Genomic DNA, 17,497 nt, shown 5'->3' on the forward strand with positions numbered 1-17,497 from the left:
AATATGAAACCCAATAGCTACCTTCCCTCATGCATTGACTGGAAAAACAACAGAAGGTACTTTTTTTTTTATTAATTAAAAAAAAATTAACTAACACAACATTTAGAAATCATTCCATTCTACATATGCCATCAGTAATTCTTAATATCATCACATAGATGTATGATCATCATTTCTTAGTACATTTGCATCGATTTAGGAAAAGAACTAGCAAAACAACAGAAAAGGATATAGAATGATAATATACAGAAAAAAATAAAAATAATAATAAAAATAAAAAATAAAAAAATATATAAAAAGAAAAAAACAAAAAACACAAACAAACAAACAAAAAACTATAGCTCAGATGCAGCTTCATTCAGTGTTTTAACATAATTACATTACAATTAGGTAGTATTGTGCTGTCCATTTTTGAGTTTTTGTATCTAGTCCTGTTGCACAGTCTGTATCCCTTCAGCTTCAATTACCCATTATCTTACCCTGTTTCTAACTCCTGCTGGTCTCTGTTACCAATGACATATTCCAAGTTTATCAGAAGGTACTTTTTTAATGGCCCTGTCTGCTCCCTGGTCCAGAGACCTAGAGATGTGATTCAAAGTGAAAAAACAGGGTTATGTGAGTGCTGCTTTTGGAGGCAACAACACTATGGTTATCGCTTTTACTTAACTCTACATCCACATAGAGATTGCAAGTCCCAGGAAACAAGAGAGCAAGTCAAAGGGAAATGAGGCGAGAGTGGTACATTGACTCCTGAGAGATACAGTCCATCCAGTATTGCATGAAACTCTACTGGCAGGAAGACATGGGAGCAGAGTAAGAATAAGGTTTAACAATTTCATGAACATTGTGAGTTCTCAAGGGTAAGAGAACCAAAACGTGGCTATCCTAGATACTACCAATGTATGGCAGGACCTCCCTGGAGAAAATTTACTCTAAGTGAGGATGCTGCTAGACTTAACTTCCTTGGCATTGTAGTTCTGAGAATAAATCTGCTTGGTACCCAAAGACATAGCCAAGGGAATTGGGCACAACCACTTCCAGGGAAACACAGCTTCAGAAGAGCTCCCCTCATTCAAGGATGGGTGAAGAGAAATAAATTAATATGGGGACTCATGGAATGTGCTGGGAAGACTAGAAGAAAATCTCATGAATACTCTACAGACCTCAAGATGGGGCAGAACTTTCTACATCTCAAACATGGAAGAGGTAACGTTTGATATGTTTAAATCAAGTAAAGATTAAATACTTTCATCTCTTAAATAATGTTCAAAGCTGAGTGCCATTACGTAGAAACTTATTTGTATCCATACACAAAACTAGAAAATAAAAATAGTTGTGTTAGAGCAATGCTGTTATAGATAATGTCTGTGCTCTCTACTTTTCAAATAGGGAAGAAAAAATTGTGCAATTTCACTTGTTATTCAAGTGTGACATTTTAATTAAAGAAGTAATACTGAAAGAGTATTTCATGCATCAACTTGATGATGCTAATACTCAATGCTGGTGACAGTATTCATAAATGGCAGGAGTATACATTTTTAGACAGCAATTTGGCATATATATTTAGCATTTTAAAATCACATTCTACTTTGAGTGAGGAGTTCCATTTCTAGAATTTCTACATAAAAATAGAGGTTTATATTAAAGGATTTCATTGGAGGTTATTACTTAGGATAAACAAAATTTGAAATCAACTTAGGTATATGTCTAAGTAAATGCTCCTATTTTAATCAATTACAGCACACTGAAAGATGAAATACCATTTACCTATTTAAAACTTTTTTTTTCTGAAGTATTTCTGGATAAAACGATGTAATGTCTAGAATTCGTTTTAACGTATTTTAGAAATAAAAGAGGGGGGAGGGATGAAATAAAATTACAAAATGCTGATCATTGCTAAAACTAGATTATGTACACAGCAGTTCATTATTCCAGTCTTTCAACATTTGTGTATGCTTGAAAAATTCTAGCCTAGAAAGGTAAAGTCATATTTGAACAGAATAGCAAATACAGTGGAAACAGGATTATGAATTACTATTAAACAGGAAAGGCAAGATCCACAATTACATACATACATAAATTTATATATATACACACACACACATATATATAGTTCCTGTCCTTTGAAAACAGTAGGGTCCTAATCCTATTCATTCATTTTTTTCTATGCATATTCTAGAGTACTGATGTGTACAAGAGAAATTTAATGTAAGATGAGTAAGTAATTAAAAATTTACTAGCAGCCATATGAAAAAAAAGTAAACAGAAACAGGTAAAACTAATTTTAATGATTTATTTTATGTAACCCATGTTTCAACATGTAATCAATAAAAAAAGATATTATTGAAATATTTCACCATCTTCTTTTCAAACTGAGTCTTTGGCCCTACCATGTGTTATACATTTGCAGCACATCTCAGTTTGGAAGAGCAACAATTAAAGTACTCAAAAGCCACATGTAGCTTGTGGCTGCCATATTGGATAGTACAGGACTAGCCTTTTTGGGGGTGGGTGGGGGGAACAGAGGGGTGATACATGGTCCGGGAACCAGGACTGGCCTTTGGAATCTCTCTCCCTACATATTGGACTCTTGGCTAGTCTAGTGGCAAACCAGATAAACTAGCTAGAACAGTGATGCCCTATCTCCTAGACCACTGTCTCAGAAGACTGATGGCACCAAGCACAAGTACACGGGGCCCTGGGAGACAATGATATGGAGTACTGAGGGCCCAGGTATTTGACCAGGTAGAAGCCCCAGCTTCCCTTCACCTCCTTTCTTATCTCTTCTCTTTCTCCATCAATTTCCTGCCACTGACCTAGCCTGGCCATATCTTCCAGAAAGGCCCATGAGGCACCTCCCGTTTATGTTCTCAAATCTCTCCCTCTCCTCTCTCTCTCTGTGTCTCTCTCTCTTTTGCACGAAAACATGCACACGTCTTCAGCCTTCTTGTTCTCTTTTCTTCCTGGAAGTTAAACTCAACTGGCATTTGTTGAGAATTTTCTTCTCCCTTTCTATATCAAGGAAGTGCGGTAAATAGGACATTGGGAAAGAACACTTTACGGGCATCAGAAACCTGAGATGGATAGAAAATGGGTCAAAAATGAAAAAGATATGCTGCTATCCTTTCTATGCACCAGCTAGTTGTGTTCTCTTGTGCAACCACACAACTTTTTAGGGTCTCTGTCTCCTCACCTGCAAAGTGAAAGGCTTGGATTGAACATCTCGAATGCTCCTCATAATCTCAAAATTCTGTGGTTCAGCCAGGGTCAGACATGCTTCCATCTCTTAGTCTGCACACACAGCTCCCTGGCGGAGGCACACAGACATTGACAGTGGTCAGGGCAATATTTAGCTTTCTATAAATTATTTCAGCATGAAACTAGTTGTTTGGTTTTGCCCACTCTGATGTTTCCCCATCATATAAACATACAAGCCTGGAGAGAACGTAACGGGAGGTGAGTGAACTCATAATCATTGCGTAAACTGTGAACAAGGATTAAACGCGAGACTGAAATGCCCCATGTTTGTCATGTGTCTGAAACAAGCTGCTGGTAAGTCACAATTTCTGCACTTCATTTTTCTTGAAGTTGGACCATAATGAATGCTTAGAATTCTGAGGGACCTGAGGACAGGCTCTACCAAGCATGGGGCTGTTGCTCTTCTTTCAACATGTTGGTCATTTGTGCTTACATATTTCTCCTCATGAAAGTTTGGGAGACATACAGTGTGTTCTCCTTGAGAACTGGAAACCATTTTCCTCCTCAGATCTGCTTTTTGGTGGATGGAAAAGGGGTTTAAAGGCCCCTTGTGCTGTTATAAGATGTATAATAGCCACAAGCTGACACGCCAAGCATTCATTCAGTATTCTGAGTAACAAATAAAGGCAATACTGATTCTAAATATAACTGTACAATGTCTTAAATTCTTAAGAAAGGGGGAGTGGCTCGGACACAAATGCCATTGATTCATTCAGTGTCCCCTTGGTGAAGTACCTGTTGACACAAGGCTGTCAGCTGCAGTTGCTGAAAGTCCCAGCGGGTTCCTTGTGCTGACAGACTCAATCCAGGATGACTTTAAACAAAATGTTCACTTTCTGTAAAAATCCCCATGGAAGTCCTTTCCCTCTTAAATGGACCATCTCTTCCAGAGTACAACACTTTGACAGTCCCGAGAGGAAATTCTCCTCGTGCCAGTTTGAAAATAACATCCCCTGTATGGTCATTTAGATAGGAAGTTTCAACTACAGAAGACACACTAAACAACAGAATTCTTGAATGCATTCAAATCATTCATGCTAGAAGCAAAAGCATCAGATTATGCTTTGCTAGTGCCCAGGCTGTGTTAGACTGTAGGATAATGAGTCTCTGCTAGGCTGTCTCACCTGAGGCCAATTCAGGCCTCATCTTTGTGCAGGGAAAGCACCAGGCTGACCAGGAAGGTGTTGCCAGGCATCACGTGCTCCAAAGATTTCTTCCTCCAGGAATCTGCCACACTGAGGCCCTCTTACCCAGTTGGGTCTAAAGATCCCATTTGGGGAGCTTACACATTATTCTTCTGGCTTACACAACAACAGCAGGGACACTACCTCCAAAGGGACCCCATAATTAAGCACATATGCCCTTGGATGCAAAGAGGGTAAGCACATGGCATGGTTTTGTTTATCTGATTAGTTAATCAGCATGGCAGGCCTGCAGGCCTGGCCTGGGAGGAGGAGAACAGAGCTTCATTTTCAAAACTTCTGTAAGCTTCTGTAAGCTAAGATAGCAAGGGCTGAAGCAGGTAAGGTGTTGAAAGGGAAGAAGAGTCCCAGTAGATCATATAAAGGGGCTCTGGTTGGGTATGTAGTTCCTAGGAGCTGCAATCACCTGAGGAGCTTGTTAAAAGTAGACACTCCTAGGCCCTGTCTTCCCATAGCAATGAGAATCTTTAAGGCTGTGGCTTCTCAATCAAGCAATGATCATCATAACTAGGCAAAGGGTTGCTACCAGCACATAGGGGGAAAGAGAGAAAGGATGCTGCTAAACATCCCAAAATGCATAGGATAGCCCCTCCACCCCACCCCCCCCAAAGAATTATCTGGCCCCAAATGTCAATAGTACTAAAGTGGAGAATCTCATCCTATGTGGAAGACAAGTGTCAAGGCTTTATGTTTTCAGCAGTCTTGCCAGGGAGTTCTAATGCACACTGGGGGTGGAGAACTATTGCCATGCTGTGACAGCCAGCTGAAGACATCAGGTTGCCAAGAAAATGAGGGTGGGCTGGGGGTGGGCATGAGGGTGACCACACCAAAAGCATTAGTACAAATACAGCCATGGCCTACTTTACAAATTTATGCTGAGTAAGATCTCCAGAAGCCTTTCACAATTTGATTTATCATAATGAGACCACTCTCATGAGTAAGATAGGGTCCAGTTACCTACAAGCACAAAGGTAAGGGCATGCTGAGCATATACCTCAGAAATATCAGCCTTACTATTGATGATTCTATCATCACCTGTAGAGTTTCATTGACTTGGCTCTTGAAGAATGTTCAAGAGTCCTTGTCTCAATTGCATTATGCTTTTGCATAAGGCCCTATTTTCAACTTTAAGTGTCACAAGTTGATAATGGAGAGACTAGGAATTGATTCTAGATCCTGTATGTTGGTTACCTGGTACGTACTAGAAGGCTAAGAAAACCTATTTGTCTTTGGGCGAAAATATGCAGAGTTCAGAAGAAACATCTCAACTATCTTCTAGTGTCCATGACTGCACTATATTAAATGTCACATGATTTGTGTTCCACCTACCAGCCATGTAGCTTGGCCAGGCTGCTATCTCTGGGACCTTAGTGTCCTTGGCCTGTCTAGCTCAAAGCATTGTTGTAAGGATCATCAAGAGAATGTCAAAGAAAGGGTCGTAAAAAAAATTACAGTGGAATGAAGTGACTGTATTTGTAGATAGAAGAAAAGAAAACCAAAGCATTAATCTGATAGAAATGCAACTGTTCTTCTCTGAAGTCATAGAACTGATGGGAAGTGTTTGTTATTTTCCTGGAATAATTACGAATCCTCATGACTATAAGGAATTGGAAGAGAAATAGAAGCAGGATTTTCTTTCTGCATCATAATTTAAAGGTTTACACTTTTTAAAAAAAGTAACACAAAGGATATAATCAAAAGGATATGAAATCTACTAACACTGCTGTTTCCATTCCAAACTAAATCTATTTAATTAGATTAGGTAGACCCCATAAACAACAGAGACCAGGCTTTGTTATTTCATTGCTTGAGGCATGACTGTTTTTGTCCTTTTAGAACCATTGGCTTTCTCCTGAAATACTATTATCTCTGTGACATGAAACCTACAATTTTGATGTGGTTGCCAGTGGAACATCTCCTCTCCATCCAGAAGAGTAACCTTATTTCATTCTGATTCCCTTTGGGTGCATGAGAGATCAATCCAATAAAATAAATTGGCTCATTACATTGTAATGAAAAGGAACATTCATTTTGTGATAAGCTCTATTATTTTGTTCTATTAATGAACACTTTAAAACACCATGTTAATGTTCTCAGAGGTAAACATTGTTCTCACTCATACAAACCACCGAAATTCTTTGATATAGATTGGAATGTGATATGACTGACCAGAGCCAGGGAAATATGAGTCAGGTTTCCTTGACTCAATGGTCAGCTCCAGCCCCCTGCACTGCACCTATGTCAAGTGCTTCCCATGCCACACACATCGCTCCCCTTTCCTATATTGATTCGCATTTGTCTGTTAGCTCATTTCATGAGCACAGAAGGCTGGGACTATTTTAATTCTACATTTGGTACAGCAAAAAACCATTTTACTGATGGGGAAGTTAAAATATCAAACTACTAGACTTAGTCAAGGTCAGGACTTAAGATTTTCAGGAACTGCTCCAACTTAAGCCTTGTGGGTTAGCTGCTTGACCCTGACCCATTGTTTTTCCACCTGTTTTAATAAACACCTTTGAGCACTTTGTAGCTCCCTGCTCACCATTTTATTAGTTATTCCATGCCTGGTTTTCCATATTTACCCATGAGAAATGAGCACAGAATAATTTGAATCTCAAAACAAGACCCACCATCTGGAAATCTACCACCTATATTCCGATATGCAAGTCAAACCAATTCTCAGTGGGAATCTCACAGGAAACTCCCAATGGAAATTCTTCCCATGACTGGAGCCACCTCTCACCTAGCATGAAGGAATGAACGGCCCGCCTCTTTTGGAAGAGAATCCCTAACCCAAAGAACAGAAGGACACCGCCACCCGAGGTGATCCTTGAAATGCAATTTTATTTTGTGGGATAAGCAGAGAAATGGTCACAGCATCTGGACATGTTATTGAGTGGAATGGCAATGGTGTTTAGACTATAAGCAGTTGCTGCCATACTTGGTGACATAAAAAGGTTTCCCCTTTCTCCCCACCTTTATCCTAGAATAGAGTGTGAAGAACCCTTTATAAAAGCTTGTTTGGAAATCCTGATGTCCCAAATCTGGATTAGAGCTCAGGGCCACTAGGTTCCTAGCCTGCTACTTTTATTTCCATATGACCTCTTCTTCTTCTTCTTCTTTTTTTTTTTTTGCATGGGCAGGGACCAGAAATCGAACCCAGGTCTCCAGCATGTCAGGTGAGAATTCTGCCACTGAGCCACCATTACACTGCCCCCCCCACATGACTTCTCTATAAATAGTTTTACAAATATCAGTGTGATGCAGCTTCCTTGAATAAATATTCTAAATGCCTCGCAAGATCCCTTGATTACACTGAAGAAGCATAAAATGTTCATGAAGAGCCACTTCTTTGTTATTCTGTTATAACTGGAGCTCTTCCTTGTCTTAGTCTTAAGGATGCACTGACTGGTTAAATATCACTCCTACCACCACCAGAGAAGCTGTGAGAGATTGCATTTATTATACCATTGTTCTAGTTTTCTAGCTGCCAGAATGCAATATACCAGAAACAGAATGGCTTTTAAAAGGGGAATTTAATATGTTGCTAGTTTACAGTTCTAAGGCTAAGAAAATGTCCCAATTAAAACAAGTCTATAGAAATGTCCAACCTAAGGCATCCAGGGAAAGATTTAAGAAGGGCAAATGAAATTCAGGGTTTCTCTCTCAAGTGAGAAGGCCACGTGGCGAACACAGTCAGAGTTTCTCTCTCATTTGGAAAGGTACATGGTGAACACAGTCAGGGTTCCTCTCTCAACTGGAAGAGCACATGGTGAACACAGCATCATCTGCTTGCCTCTTCTCCTGGCTTCCTGTTTCATGAAGCTTCCCAAGAGGCATTTTCCTTCTTCATCTCCAAAGGTCGCTGGCAGATAGACTCTGCATCTCATGGCTATGTCATTCTGCTCTGCTCTCTCTGAATCTCTCATTCTCCAAAGTGTTTCCTCTTTTATAGGACTTCAGAAACTAATCAAGACCCAGCCAAATGGCTGAAGACATGCCTCCACCTAATCCAGTTTAATAACCACTCTTGATTAAACCACATCAAGATCACATCAAGATGTGACTCCCTAAGTCACATCTCCAGGGAGATGATTTAATTACAGTTTCAAACATAGAGTATTGAATGGGGATTAGAAGAAATGGCTGCCTTTACAAAATGGGATTAGGATTAAAACATAGCTTTTCTAGGGTACATACATCCTTTCAAACCAGCACAACCATGATATGTCACTAATATCCATGTGAAATTTCTGCTCCAGCCCCAGGATCTTTCTTCCCTCTGTGGTAACAAAATCCAAATATCTCTAACATGGTTTTAGCAGTGATCGCTTATCATTTATTATTTGGGAGAATCTACCTTTTTGGTTTAATGCTTCCTTGTAGTTGTTAAATTGGAATGTCACGATGAAGAAATGCACATTGAGGTCTGGGTCTGCATTTTGGAAAGCAATGGGGAAGAAATACTGATTTTCCTGCTGAGGGTGATTTAGCCTAAAGCATATGATAAAGATGGATGTTAAAAAAAAAAGCAGGGAGGGCCGCGGTGGCTCAGCGGGCAAAGTGCTTGCCTGCTATGCCGGAGGACCTCGGTTCGATTCCCGGCCCCAGCCCATGTAACAAAAACGGAGAAACAGAATACAATAAAACAAGAAAATGTTTAAAAATGTTTCCCTTTCTTCCTTCCTTCCTTCCTTCTATCCTTCCTTCCTTCTCTCTGTCTTTCCTTTAAAAAAAAAAAAAAAAAAAAAAAAAAAAAAAAAAAAAAGCAGCCAACTTGCTTGAACACCTGGCATCTTTGATATGAGTCAAACATCCAACAAATTATAAAGGAATTATGAGTATGACTATAAATGTTTTGAACGGTAAACAACACCCTTGAAATTCTATGTGTATAATAGCCGTAGGTCCACCCTTTCTTGAGACTGAATCTTTTGTCTGAGAGCTGAGTTCTAGTTTTCCTTATGTCCAGCCACTTTAATGGATGGAAAAGGGGAAGGCTGGAGAGTTACTACCAAGGGGTGGCCAGATGTATGCTCTTTGGGAAATACTAATTAGCTGTATTCTTTTTACAGCATCAACCACAAAAATGTGAGTAGTGACAAAAGATAAGGCTGTACCACTTTTTTTTAAGTCCTATATTTTAAATACCACTAAAATAAAATACTCTTACACTTAGTTAATGGGAAAACACCAAATCAATACATTGAAAAGAGGGAAATAAAAGGAAAAAACACAAGTTTGACTTGCTTCATTTTGTTTCTTTTTCTATCTGAAGTCTTCCTCGGGAAAATTTAATCTCTGAATAAGGGTATCACATAATAAAGGAGCGGGGAGGACATGATAATTCTATCCATGCAACCACTCTGTATTCTATCTCCCAACTGAAATAATTACCATTTTGCAGGAAATATTAGGCATGCAGGATAACTATAAAATATATCTTATGTGGGGACAGTAGCTGGGGAAGCTTCTGGGGTGGCAGAATCACCTTTGAGATTAATTTTCTGGTGGGGCCGCACAAGGTGGTGGTGTGTGGGTGGGAAACATGCATAGGGCTTCTCTCTGGTGTGGGTTCTCTCGTGAACCTGCAAGCCAGTTTTTTGGCTGAAGGACGTTTCACATGTGCTGCACTTGAAGGGCTTATCAGCTACATGAATCTGCTGGTGCACATATAGGTCACTCAGCACAAATAAATGGTCTCTCATTCCTGTGTCTTCTCTGGTGGGCATTTAGTTGAGGGAAATATCTAAAGATCCTGGGACAATCTTCACATCTGTATGATTTGGGGGACTGTGAACTCTTTCTTGGTTTTCCCCACACTTGGGTTTTCCCTCATGGCTTTGGTCAGTAGGGACAAGTTCAGGGGTGTTGGAGAAAGATAGGCTCAGGGGTGGATTGGGAAAGGACAGGCTCAGGGATGGCTTGGTCTGGCCTGGGGAGAAACTGCGGTCCCACCTCCACAGGGACATCTTTATAAGAAGGTCCTCCTAGGGATTCTTTCCCGGATCTGGAGGTGCTAAGGCCTGCTCTTCTGGGGTTCTGCATATTCTCTCAAGAAACACTTCCCTCTTGAGGCTTATGGTTATAATCTTCCTGAGTAATAACTAGGGAAGGTACTCGATGGTTTTGACTAGCAATACTGTCATTTACTTGATTGGCATTCACGGAAATGTTGCTGCCATCTCCTTTCTAGTCATCTCCTTGCTGGTTTGAAGAGAAATATCTTGAGTACCTTGGAAGACTGTCCTCATGCTCTCTTCTTTTGGGGTTCCTGCAGGTATTTGTTCGATGAGATAAAAAACAACTTCTCTCAAGGGTGTATTTGCTGAGAAGAGGGCTCCCTGTCCCTGCATGCGGACATGGACAAGGCCAAGTGATTTCATGCAACCATCAGTGAGATCTTTCATGAGTTTCTACAGGTTTCTTCCACTTGAGTTCCATTTCTCTATCAAGGTGGACTTGTTTCTTCAGTGTCCATTCATCACAAACCATTCCAGGGCCAACCGAGAAATAATTTCTTCCTTGCTGTGTTTGTCAGGCTCTTCTGGGTTGATCCTCTGAGCTGAGTGATCCCAGGCTGAATGCTGGTCAGAGTGTGACTTCATTACTTCACTGGGTTCATCTCTGTACCATTTTTAATGTTCCTTTCATGTTCTCCTCCTCTCCATTTACCCTAACCCATCCTTGCATCAGATGCTGGCTCTACCACCAGAACCAGGATACTCAGAACTGCCTGGAGCCCCACATAGGTGGACAGTCCTAGGACCCTTTCCTTTCCACTATCTCTCTTTCTGTCATTAAGCTCTGCCCTGAATTCCACTGGAGTCTACCCCAGCCACAATCTATAACACAGTAAAGGAAGACAACATCTGTTTGCCACTGAAAACCCAAAGAACAGCTTTCAGAAGTCAACGAGTAGCACTCCTTTTTTCACCTAAAATAAAGGACTGTACTATCCAGTTATTTCTTTTCAGGAGATGGTATAGGGAAGTCAGTCACCTAGGTGAGCTGAGCCTGTGGACAGAGAATATCCTTAAGCTGGGTAGGGCTTGATACTGTGGATAATTTCTTCTCTAATTACGCTCATCCCAAATGGGAAATATGTAAAGAAATTTGAATAGTAATTAGTTTCAATCAGTATTGGCTAAATATAAATGTCTGTAAAAAAAAAAAAATCAATAACCACTAAAACCCCACTCCTAAGTCTAGTACCCAGAGGAAAGAAGCGTGTGTAACACATGAGGACCACAGATGGGTGTTTGGATGGCTCATGGGGATGGGACATCAGGGTGTCTGGATTTTCAGTCCCATTTGCACTCCCTTTCACTAGACTAGCTGCAGAATTAATGTGTTAGGCAGAACCTCTTCTTCAAGTCCAAAAGAAGGATCAGCAGGCACAGAAAAACACTTCTGGCAGCATCATTTTTGCTAGAACAGAACAAGAACAGCTTTTCTTGCAAAGCTCTGCAGCACTTGGTGCTTCCACTAATTTCGGGAGGGATAGAGGGAGTAGGTTCACACATAACATGAGGTCGGGTATTAGATCGGAACTGCTATGCTTCTTTTTCCTATAATTAGAGTTCATCTCTAAGAAAATGACAAAACTGAATTCAACTTCAATTAATCTGAGTTAGTCTTAAATTTTGGAAGTCAGGGTCAATTTGCTTGCTCCGTCAGATGGCTCAAGCCTAGGATAGTGACATGTGTCTGGTTAAATGCTCTTCCCCCTGTAGTCTGAGTCTCACTTGATTCATCTGTGATTCAAAGGCTGTGATTGAAAAAGCCTTCAAATTTGCAGGTGTTCAGTTCCCTGGGGACGCTACACAAAAATTCAAAATGCAGCAGCCATTAGTGTCCAGTCTTATTATTTTCATGGCCAGGAAAGGCTAAACATGAACACGTTGGAAAAAGAACCCTTTAGGGCTAGGGAGGGGACAAAAAAAAAAGGTAACTAAAGACCCTCAATAGGGACAACATGTTCCGCAACTTCTGGAAGTAATCAGAGGGAGCAATCCAAACAGCCGATTAACATTCGTGCACAGGCGGCCTTACACAGCCAAATTCAGGAGATCTGACTGGTTGAAGGCAATCCAGAAAGAGGATTAAATCAACTTGGTCCAACTGAAAGTGGGAGGTCAGTTCCAAGGGCTTAATCTGTTTTGAGTATGTTTTTTTCATTTTACTTTAAATAAGGTAGATTTCCTGACTAAAATCAGATCAGCCATGCAATCATCTAGTTACATCAAAGAAGCTCACAGAGCTCTACAACAGCTATATCAGTCAAGGGCTCTTACTGGCACCAACAGGGACACAGGAACCTTCTGCCAAGTGTTGCTGCCGGATGCCTGAGGCTACGGTCTGAGCTAAGCAATGCCCTTCCCCTTCCCAGAAGGTCCCCAGAAATATTCCCTATCTTTCTTGACCTCTAATCATGCAATCTTGAGAAATGGGGAAAGCATTTTACCTTTTCTCCAAATAACAGAGCTTTAGCGCATTTAGATTTTGACATTAGAATGCTCAGATGTTCCCTTGTTTCTACTTTTCAAATGACTTGAAATTTCTCCTCTAGTGGGATGAGCATATGATTCATACAAACATTCTTCCGCTCGCTGAATATGACTTTGTTCCAACTTGTTCGGTTTAACCCCTGCTCTTATATCTTTAGAGAACATATAAGCATAAATCGCCAAACGCTAGGGCTGCTGTTACCTAGAGTCAACACAATCAAAGACATTGATTACTGTGTGTTTAAGATAACGTAAGCTTTCAGAGGACAGGGACGATGTCTTCTTGTAAGCTGCAGGGAAAGTTCATCAGAGTGAGGATGCTCCCTCTTTGCAACCAGCTTCAATCAGTATTTACTTAACTTCTGCAATCCTTGAGTGGGACATCCAAGACCAAGATTGAGTCGGACACATGGTTTTAACTGGAAATTTAGCATTTTCAGTTACTCCAATTATTTTTGCTCTGGTTTCTCATCGATACTACATTTAATGCCTTCTGAATAAAATAAAATGGCAAAGTGACTACACTATTCTTGGAAACTGCTCCAAATGACAATGAGACTTCGCTCGAATGTATGCCAATGCCAATTCCAAAGTCAGGTACCACACCAGCTTGTAAAAGCTTGTAAAGAATAAGGATATTGCACCATAAAGGGAGCTTTCTGTTGAAGTAGTCCTTGGCATGCAGTGATTATAGATTTAAGTGTCCTCACTTATTGGGGTCAAACATTTGTCTTTAGTAAAATAAGGGCGTTGGATTAGATTCTAAAAATAAATGGCAGGACTGTATTCTGTGACTTCAGGATTCTCGAGTGGGTGGGTGGAGGTATCAACTAAACTAGGATACCGACAGCAACTGAATAAACTTGAGCTAATGCTTTCTAAAATCAAGTTGACTTGGCAAGGTCATGACAAGGAGGGATTGGGTTGAATAAAATTATTTCTCTGAGGAAAAGGGTAGCTAAATTAGTGCCAAATCTTTGCATAATGGAAATTTTTATATTTTGAGAAGAAGAAAGACTTGGTAGTTTTTGAGAAGCTGATGTAATAGAACATTCCATTGCAATTTTGTTCTGAAAGAAATTTATGTTCCATCTCCTTTTATTCCAATTTCTAACTACTCATATTAAATGGAAAATATGGACACCTATTCAGTGATGTGTCAGAAACTCTTAAGCTCAATGAACAATTCTGAATAGAGCAGAGACAAGGATAACAGGAGGCCCAGACAAAGGACTGTATCCATTAAACTCAGCAGAGAAAATTTAAACAGAATGACTTAACACTTACAGATGGCTTTAAAATCTGTAAACTCACCCTGAGTCATAAAATACAGGCCAAGAAGTTCGAAAGAGTACAGCTCTATTATGCAAAAGAGGTAAATGCTGAAATAAAAATTGCTTAAACTCTGAGATGCTAAGCTCCTTTTAAAAATTCATCTTTCTAAAAGGTATGAATAAGTGAAATCAGAGAATTATAACTTCTTGCAGATAAGTTTGGACACAAAATAGGTGCAGGACTATTTGGCAAATACGAACATACATAAATCAGCTGCTCCAGATGACACACATCCTCAGGGAATAAAAGAATTTGACTAATATGATTACTGAACAATGGTACAGTAAAAATGAATAATTATTCCTGAAAAATTACCTTGCACTCAGGGGGATGTCAGGAGACTGGAAAAAGACCAACAACATGTGATAATGATGTAGAAAGAAAATAAAAGGTACTGTGGTAAAAAATTAATGTACTATATATGCAATTTTCGTCAAAAAATGTGGAATAAATACTAGGTAAGTAAAATTTAAAAGGTTCAGAAAATGAAGGTTGAATAACCAAAAAACAATTTGCATTTGCTTATATTTCCACATACAAGTTTAGAAGATTATTTTGAAGGCTCTAATAGTGTTCTGTAGTTAAGAACATGAAAGGATTAAGGAGACGCTCAGAGGGTGAGCTGAACTCATGGTGCTCTTAGAAAATGATTTTATTTTCCCTATATGTCCAAACTTGCTAGATACAAAGGGGGATTGAAAATGGACAAAAATGACAAAGCGGCATTAAAGTCAGTTGTGGGAAGGTGCTGCACCTTAAGACTGTCTTAACATCCACCATCATAGCAATCTGTATCAACATCTGCCTGAAGACCAGAGAGAGAGAGTGTAACTTCATAGATGACTTCAGTGGGGGTTGTGCAGAAGACTGGAGATGGGAGGAAAAAGAAATAAATCAGAAGGCCAGACACAGACAAATCTGCAATTACAGAGAGACTACCTAAAGCACAGATACGAACAGGCTGGAGAACCTGAGAAAGCAAAGGTATTCAGGGATGACAAAATCAAGCGTGAATTTGCACTAGGCAAGAATTAGGGTGGGAGGCAGGAGGCCACTAATATGTTAGATTCCACTTGAACGTACATTCAGAACATGTAACCCAGAGTGACATTTATCCCTCCCCGCCCGCTCTTGCAGGGATAATCCAGCAGAGGTGGAAGTGGAAGTAGCAGGAGTTAATGGTCCCCGAGCATGCACAGGTGCCACACCTTTTATATGGAGGTCAGATGAGAGAACCAAGATGCAGAGAGGTTAAGCCACATAATGAGTCATATACTAGAGAGTGGCAGATCTGGGGTTTGCAAACAGGACAATCTGACTCCAAAGTCCATGCTCTTCCATTATCAGACACCTTCACAGCTCTGCCTAGCTTCCTTCTGGTCTCTGCTCAGATGCCATCCATGTTCTTAGAGAAGTCTTCTCTGACCACCTGATGTAAAATGGTGTGGCCTTACTCTGGTATATTTCATACCACTTACTGCCACCTGCTGAATATTCTTTTTGTTTTGTTTGCTTGTTTACTGCCCTTTCACTGAAATACGTTTACTTTTAAAGAAAACTAAAAACTTTCTTTTTTTGCTGTCTTTTTTCTACTTATGGTTAAACTCTTAATACATCTACCAGAAAATCTGCACAATTTGGAAAATGACACTCACAAAAAAAATCACTGAACAGAGGATAAGAACTTCCAAGAAATGGGAAATGTCTAGCTGGGCTTTTTTTTTCCAGAACATTAACTAATTTACTTCCACTGGATAAAGCACAGTCAGTCTGTTTCTGCATATTGTTTTTACTAATAGAAATTTCCTTGTCATTGTTAAATGTTAAATAAATGTTAAAGAATTTGAAGGGGAACCAAACCGCTAGACTACTTTGGGGTCCACACACCTCAGACCCACCCTGTCAACCACACCAAGAAAGTAAAAGACAGGGGGACATATATACAAAGAAACCAAATGAAAAGTGAAAACCAATTAATCACTCTGATGTTTCTTTTAAACGACATTAAGTAACTGAACGGGGGATTTAAAACATCAAATTGACCACATTCCCCACAGAATAATCTCAGTTGTCTGCTAAATTCTCATTGAAGAGACAACGCCTAAGTTATAGAGAACATTTTTGTTTTTCTTTGTCTTCTCTAACCTTCCCTGCCCTGTTTTTGACTCCCAGACATTACTCCCATCTAGTTACCACTTGGATTTTTTAATTTCCTGAAAGAGACTATAAGTGTTTGGGGCTCTTTATGGAGAATAAGGACCTCTTGGGAGCTTAATAATTCTCTTTTGGTGTTGAAAGAATGAAAATTCACTAATGAGGCAAGTAGCTGTCCTGAGTAGACCCAAGAGGCCAAAAGAGGGGTAGTCAGGGAAGGTCCTCAAATCATAAGACACCAGTGCCACTACCAATACCCCCAAGGGTATCCTTTCTAAAAAGAAAACATGCACTGTGCAAAGAAAAGAAATTGGCTTGTAAAGGAGCAATACAGCAACACCAAAAGCATTATATGGGGGCTGCATAAGCACGATCTTGTTTAAGTCTTCACAGTATCTCCGTGTGGCGGATTATCTAACTCAGAGCTATGTCAAGCAAATTGCCCAAAGACAGACACCTAGCCTGGGTCTGGAGTCCACACACATCCTTATAATGCTACACACAACCTGCAGGTCCCTGATGGCACCTTTAGACCTACACAGGGCTTGTACCTTGGGAGAGGAAGGGTTCCAGACTTCTGATGGTGCCCAGATGCTCTTTCTATTAAAAAAACAAATGCAAGCACATCAAGGAGGGAGGGGTCATTCCAGATGCATCTGAAACAAGATCCTTTGATCCTCTTTAATCTATCATCAGTTAGTTCATAAAGCCAGAAATGTGTTTGGCTGACCACTGTAAAGAATGTCTTTGGGACCACTTGTAGTCTGCACTCTTGTTCCTAGTTCAGTGCAAAAGTAATTGTACAAGCTGGAAAACTCCTAACTGCAGCATAAATTTAACTAGCCAGAAAAATTACCCAACTATTTTTATCCAGAAAAATTTCATCTATAAAGCAATTTACTTTCCTGTTTCAGAATCTCTGTCTCCCAACCTGGCTCCAAGGACCTGAAAAGGTCTGGAGCAACCCGGCCACACGCTCTAGCCACCCCATCTCCATGGCAACAAAGGAGGAGGCAGTGAGACAAAGCCCTGGTC

The 17,497-nt window shown here is 40.1% G+C and overlaps 1 protein-coding gene and 1 pseudogene across 3 annotated transcripts in view; both read right to left on the reverse strand.

Moving 5' to 3' along the window:
* Positions 1–17,497, reverse strand: part of LNX1 (ligand of numb-protein X 1) — a 219,026-nt gene that overhangs the window by 73,160 nt on the left and 128,369 nt on the right. The window lies entirely within an intron of this gene.
* On the reverse strand, positions 9,861–13,115 carry LOC143663246 (zinc finger and SCAN domain-containing protein 4 pseudogene; annotated as a pseudogene).

The sequence above is a fragment of the Tamandua tetradactyla genome, chromosome 19 (genome assembly GCF_023851605.1).
Source record: "Tamandua tetradactyla isolate mTamTet1 chromosome 19, mTamTet1.pri, whole genome shotgun sequence".
NCBI classification, from domain to species: domain Eukaryota; kingdom Metazoa; phylum Chordata; class Mammalia; order Pilosa; family Myrmecophagidae; genus Tamandua; species Tamandua tetradactyla.